We start from the raw sequence: 6,974 nt of genomic DNA, 5'->3' as shown, positions 1-6,974 counted from the left end.
ATTATTAGTGATATTGCCTCTCAAAAAATGAAGATCTACCAAAATGTTGCTGAGAAATTAGCTTCTAAGATTGCTATCTATAAGTATGAATTGTATGAGGTTGGTGAGAACTCGGGTCGATTATTAGCAAAAAGATTACATCAGAAAGAAGTAGCTAATAGGATTAATAGGATACAGGACTCTCTTGGCCAGGTACAGGATACTCCAGCTGAAGTGCTTAATGTGTTCAGTAAATTCTACTATGAGTTATATACACCGGATGTTACTATAGCTGCAGAAGAGAAATTAAAGGAGTTTTTCTCCGATTTATATATTAAAAAACTAACAAATGATCAGATGTAGGCATTAGATGAGGATATCACGTGGGATGAAGTGGAAATGGCAATGACATCACTGGCAGTAGGTAAGGCCGTGGGACCCGATGGTATCCCTTTTGAATTTTACCGGACCTTTCGCCAAGTTTTAAAATCTGAACTTTTGGCCTTATGTCTGTCTGCTCAAAGAGGAAGGGTGCCGTCGTCTTGGTGTAAAACCACTATTATTGTTTTTTTGAAGAAGGATAAACCCGAATTGCTGCCTACTTCATACAGACCTATATCATTGATTAACTCCGATAGCAAAGTCTATTCTAAGATTTTAGCTACTCGATTAGCTGGTGTTATATCGGGGCTTGTTTCTAACTTCCAACACGGGCTTATCCCTGGCAGAGATACCACAGATCACGTGTGATCTCTTTCCTGGATTGGGCACAGGCAACTGATACTACATTAGGGGTAATCCTGCTGGATGCCGAGAAGGCATTCGACAGGGTTTCCTGGCCTTATATGTGGGAAGTTTTAAGTTTAAAGGGTTTTGGTCCTCAGTTTCGGCAAGCAATTCAGGCATTATATATCACTCCGGAAGCAAATATTAGAATCTCTTGTCAGGAATTCGATTCATTTAAGATAGGTAGAGGTACAAGGCAGGGCTGCCCTTCCTCTCCTCTTTTATTTGCTTTATATATTGATTTTTTTCTGAATAAATTGAATCAACATACAGATATAGAACCCGTTCAATTACGGCTTATGAAGTACAGAGCATTGGCCTATGCCGATGATATTGTTGTTATAACAAAAGATATAGGATCGGCAATACCTGCGATCAACTCACTGGCAAATCAGTTTGGTAGCTTCTCTGGTTATAAATTAAATATCTCTAAAACCCAGGTTCTTTATGTGGGTGGTGATCCTCCGGCTGAAGTGTTTGTTGTCCCAGAAGTTACATATTTAGGAATCAAAATTTCAACTCCAGTTGGGAATTTCCCAGAATTAAATATGAATCCAGTGTTGGCTGAAGTAAACTCAACATTGGAGCGGTTGGATCATCTACACTTATCTCTTTATGGGAGATCTAATGTATTAAAAATGTTGGTACTGCCAAAGTTTTTATATATGTTTAGAACGATTCTGAGCAGCTAGAGAGGATTTGCTCCAGATTCCTATGGGGTTACAGCCGGCAGAGAAGGTCCTACAAGAAAATGGTACTCCCAAAAGATCGTGGTGGCTGGGGTATCCCACACTTTTTATTGTATTATTGGGCAGCAATGATGCAGTATATGAGCCCTTTGGTAATTGGTGATCGGGCAGCAACTTTGTCCTGTCATAGGCCATCAATATATGAATTTGGGCTGGGGAGGAGATTAATGATTGTTTAGTAAAAATTCTAGAACCAAGTTATTTCAAGAAAACCAAATTTAAAGTCCTCAGTGCTGCCTCTTCTGTATGGAGACAAGTCAAACACAAATTAGGTATCGCTAAGTTTAATGCCAATACCCCATTCTCAGCTCCTTTGCTTCTCCCATTACTTTTCGCGATTAGGTAGCTTATAGATGGGGATTTAAGGGAATCTATAGGTTGGGTGACTTATGTGAAGAAGGTCAACTTATGTCATTTACAGACCTACAAGCGAAATATGGCCTAGCTAAACAAGATTTTTTTAAATTTCTCCAAATTCGAAGCTTTCTAACTAAACAAGGGTATGGATTGGAACACCAGCTTGCTCAGATTGGGCTTATTGAAAATATGAAGAGGAAAACACCTATTGGCCAATCTTATGATCACATATTAGAGATATTCCCAGACGATGTAGATCTATGTCAGGAGAAGTGGGAAAGGAAATTTGGGGTAGAGGAGGTTAATATTAGGGAATCTTTAGGACTTGCTAATCAAGTCTTGATGACAGGTAGGATGCGTGCTCATCATTATATGGCCTTGTTTGATTTGTACTATACCCCAAGCAAGATTTCTAAATGGGGGATAGCTGCGGGGATTAACTGTAAAAGATGTGGCCTTTTTGCAGCTGACTCGGTTCATATGTTTTTTCATGCCCCAAGTTAGGGGTATTTATTGGTGAAATCGAGCAGTTTCTTGGTATAATCATGGGAGCCTCTGTTTGTATAACGGGAGAATTGGTGTTGATTGGGGTCGGATTTGATACGGTAGCACATACAAGATCACGACCCACTAAATCCTTTCTGTTTATTTGTATGGCGGTGTTACGTGCTTGCATCACTAAGGATTGGATCAGTCCTGACCCCCGACCTTTGCGATCTGGCGCTCAAGGCTTTTAGCTATGTATAACTTGGAATTCTCAATATATAAAACTAAGGATATAAGGAAAAGAGTAATGGGAGCCAAGATCTGGTCTCTCATAACAGAATGGATTTAAGAATAATCTGGGTTGATCATATGTTGCATGGTTAATTAGGAACCGAAATTGGCCAAATCCCTTTCTTTTTATCTGTCTCCCATTGATGTATATGAGATCTGTTTGATTGTATATTTTGTTTTCGTTTCATGTGTGTTATATTTATTGTAACTGCATTTAGCCAACTTTACGTATTATTATGTCATCTTAAGATTTCTGTATTTATCCTTACCAAAATAAAAGGGGGTAAAAATAAAAAAAAAATAAAAAAAGAAAAGATAAATATACCTGTAAAATTGGTGTAGTGTCCTTTTGTGAGTGCTTTTACTGTGTTACTGTTGGAGTGTGTTGCACAGATACTTTACACATTGCCTCCTGCGTTTAGCCTACCTGCTTTGCGCCAAGCTACCCTGTCGGAAACAGTGGTTCCTACTTGGACTAGAGTGCATACCCCTGCCAACTAGAGACCCCGGTTCTAACAGACAGCATCTCTAATACAACTTTACCTTAAGAAGCATATCATCCTGGGTATTTGATTTACAGGTTGAGACATTTGGAGATGAGTACTCTTTGGGGTTTCAGTTCATTGTAAATCTACTCATAATTATTTTAGAGCTTCTCAATCTTTGTATTAAATACTTTAGTTTTAAAATATGTGGATATTTGATATGGACTGATGGTGCAACTATATCCTTACTGCTTCCTATTGCAAAGGTTTGTTGTTTGTATTCTTCAGGCCATGTGTTTGCCGCTGACAATGTGACAATTACACTGGATCATTTTAGTCAAATCTAGAGTAGATAATGCGTGCTAGTTTGTAAGCACATCCACATTCCAAGACCGGAATCTCTCACGTGCTACACTGAAAGGAATCAGCCAATGGATGGTTGTGGAAGTGAGACTTACATTGTCCAATCGGCAGATTGAGGCAGCAAGAGAGTATGGTAACTCTTGTTGGCAGCTCACTGTAATCAGACTTGTACCCTTCTAGTTTGCCCAGGTGTGCACGTGTACATGAGTGTTGTGTGGGCAGCAGATCCTCTGTGAGCAGGATTAACCCAGTGCAAGACATGTACCCACTTCAGTGCAGATGATTACATTGGATGGTCAGGGCAACTTCTTTATGTTGATTAGTATATACGTATGATAGAAGACTGCACCATGAAATGTTTATCAGCAGTTCTTGGTTGCACATAGCTGGCATCCCCTCCACTGTAAGTCACTGGCATGGCGATGATGCTTTACATGCAGGGTTGATGTAGGTCAATTTCATTGTAATGTGTATTTCACACTCTTGGGCATCATGGTAATATCAGCATGAGGGTCAGTTATGATTAGCAGACCCCTGGCACTCTGAGAGCACCCCAGCCTAGCTGAGCATCAGCGCTCATCCCTAGTAGGCCCGAGTTTTGAGCACAACTCTCTGGGTGCTGAGCAGCACCACAGAATGCCTGGCATATTGGGCACCATGAGAGTATTCCAGTTGTTAAGGTCCAAGTACTCTCTCACTGGGTAAATAATGCCCCTTTCGTTTATATTCGAGGTAGGACGTGGCTCGGGGGTTGGACCTTCCTTGCCCCTCTTGTTATTAATTGTTGAAGTAGTTAAGTATGTCCTCCTATTTTATTTTTTAAAGATGTTCTTGGTCAATTTATTTGTTTTTTTCGAATCCAGTATGCGAAGAGACACATTGTATCCTGTTTCATTTGCGGTATTGCTTTATAATTCTCAGATCATGATTTACATTATATTCATAGTATCTTGAACAAGGTGATCATTTTTGACCCTGAAAGGTTAACAGGCCATAAAGATGTGGCCACGGGGAGGATAGAAGCCTTCACTCTGTTCACATGGTTGTCAGTGGTAGGGTAATGTGGTGATGGCATCCGATGTATACACATGAAACATCAGCAATACCACACTGCACTGCTTTGATTGTGGCTTTAAAGAGACTCCCTATAGTCTTTCCCAGTCTCACGATTTCAGAATGGAAGGTTTTCCAATAAGCTATGCAACAAGCTATAACTGTGGCTCAGTTATCATATGCAACTACAAGCATTGAGAAAGTGAATAGTGGGGGACCAGGTTTGGGTCCCGGCACCGGTTCGCAAATATTTTGTCCTGGGAACACCATTGAAGGTTCCTTTGCCCAAGTCTGTTTGGCATTAGGCCCGGTGGAGGCAAGATTGGTTGGCCGAGGGTCAGTGCAGCTCAGGTTTGGTGATGCAGCATTCGGGCGCGACCGATTGTACATCGGGTTCGCCGTGGAATAAGGGGAGTTCCAGCCAGAGGGTTACAGCAGTGGATTTGGGAAAGGAATGTGGTTGGGCTGACTACTGTTTTGGTGAAGGTGGCTGGGGTAGGGATGCAGTGTCAGTTGTTTTCCTCCCCATATTCCTATTGCTCATCGTATCCTAGTGGGTGGCTGTTGACGGTAAGAGTCACTGTCGCCCATTCTGTCAGTCCTAACTTTGGACAGAGTGCCAAGGAACCTTTTCATTACAAGGTTAGTGTCTGCAGAAAAGTACACTTTGAAGAATACTTGGTTGCCCCTGTTGGGCCTAGCTATGTAGGGGATTCGTCAGTGCTGGGTTGGACCCCGATTCACACCCTATCAACTTATTTACTTGCATTTGCTATATTACAGGCTAACTGTGCCCGGTATGAGAGACAATTTTATTTTTACAGGTTGAGAATATGAAATAGAATTTGTACTTGACTGTTGCCAAACTGATAAGGGGCTGTGTTGACATGACATGTCTAGCCTGTTGGTGGGTATCATGGACAACCAGAAAGTCTAGGGCAGACAGCGCAGTAGGAAGGATGTGAGCCTTTACAAATTGTTCCATCCCTTAGGGTGGTAAAAAGCAAAACTATGCATTAAAGGCATAAAGGCATTCAGTTAGGCCGCCACATTAAGCCTAAGGTGTCTTGTTCCCTCCAACGTATGCACAGGCAGGGAGATGACTCCGCCACCCCGATGGCTTGAGTTGTCCTGCGCAGGGCTTAGCGTAGTTTCCGAATCCCACGTTAGGGACATGGGACCTCTCCCCGGTTTCCTGAGCCGGGTAACGTAGCTCACCTGGTATGTGCAGCACATAAAACAATCAATGGATGCACATCAGTGTGCGGGCAGGGGTGTACAATACCATGGCTTCTCTTGCAGCAGGGTAGTTGGCCGACAGTGAGGTTGATGTGTTGATGGCTCATCATGTGTTGTTTTCATACTGACACTAGGCTCTGTTTTAGAAGTAGTTATTTGGGTTTCCATAACTGGCATTTCCAGGGCTGACGTCTGGGCACTGGGTTCGTGGTTTCTGTTTACCATGCAACACCTATTAACTTAGCAGAGAGTGGCTGCTGGTCCCTGGCTAGCCCCCAGTATCAGAACTCATTCCTATGGCTTTTGGCTATTTATTGAAGAATAAGTCCGAAATCCAAGTGCATCAGTTGATTTCAGGACAGCCCCCTTTATGAGCAGTGCTAGTGACTCAGGAACATCTAGCATGTTAGGGCTAGCTTATGCCAGTCAGCTATCAATCAATCAATCAATCATAGAATTTGTAGAGCGCACTACTTACCCGCGAGGGTCTCAAGGCGCTGGGGAAAAACAAAAGGGGGGGTGCCGCTAATGGTCGAACAGCCAGGTCTTGAGTAGCCTCCTGAAGGTCAGCAGGTCTTGGGTCTGTTGTAGGCTGAGTGGGAGGGTGTTCCAGGTCTTGGCGGCGAGGTGGGAGAAGGATCTGCTGCCGGTGGTTGTTCTTTAGATGCGTGGGACGGTGGCGAGGGAGAGGTCGGCGGAGCGGAGCTGGCGGTTAGGGATGTAGAAGAGGAGTCGTCTGTTGAGGTAGGCTGGGCCGGTCTTGTGCAGTGCCTTGTGTGCATCGATGAGGAGTTTGAAGGAGATTCTCCTGTCGACAGGGAGCCAGTGCAGGCTTCTCAGGTAGGGGGTGATGTGTCTGTGGCGTGGTACGTCGAGGATGAGGCGTGCAGAGGCGTTTTAAATGCGTTGCAGTCATTTGATGAGCTTGGCCGGGGCTCCAGCGTAGAGGGCGTTTCCATAGTTGAGTCTGCTGCTGGCGAGGGCCTGGGTGACTGTTCTTCTTGTATCTGTTGGGATCCACCTGTAGAGCCTGCGGAGCATGAGGAGGGTGTTGAAGCAGGAGGAGGAGACGGCGTTGACTTGCTTGGTCATGGAGAGCGTTGAGTCGAGGATGACTCCCAGGTTGCGTGCATTGTCGGTGGATGTCGGGGCTGCCCCCAGTGCCATTGGCCACCAGGAGTCGTCC

Source organism: Triturus cristatus, chromosome 2_2, assembly GCF_964204655.1.
Source record: "Triturus cristatus chromosome 2_2, aTriCri1.1, whole genome shotgun sequence".
Taxonomy (NCBI): domain Eukaryota; kingdom Metazoa; phylum Chordata; class Amphibia; order Caudata; family Salamandridae; genus Triturus; species Triturus cristatus.
This window is presented reverse-complemented; position numbering follows the sequence as displayed.